The following is a 298-nucleotide window of genomic DNA, read 5'->3' on the forward strand; positions in this document are numbered from 1 at the left end:
TTCAATTTTTCCTGATATATATTTCTAAGTAATATTTTCATTTATTCATAAAGAGGTCCCAACCTGTAGAAGATCCTTTAAATATGCATAATGTGTACTCTGATGTCCGGAAAACAAATTGACAAGATGATAGTGTAGCTCAAGGAAAGAGATAGATGCAAGCTATTTTATCATGTATAAGCTAAGCGTAAAATATATCTTGTATTTTGGTATATCCCGGAAGTATAAAATCCTGTCTCATACCCTTCCTCTTTCTCAAAAAATTTGTTTATAAATAAGACAAAATAAGTACTCCCTT

This window comes from Penaeus monodon, chromosome 24 (genome assembly GCF_015228065.2).
Source record: "Penaeus monodon isolate SGIC_2016 chromosome 24, NSTDA_Pmon_1, whole genome shotgun sequence".
In the NCBI taxonomy this organism is placed as follows: domain Eukaryota; kingdom Metazoa; phylum Arthropoda; class Malacostraca; order Decapoda; family Penaeidae; genus Penaeus; species Penaeus monodon.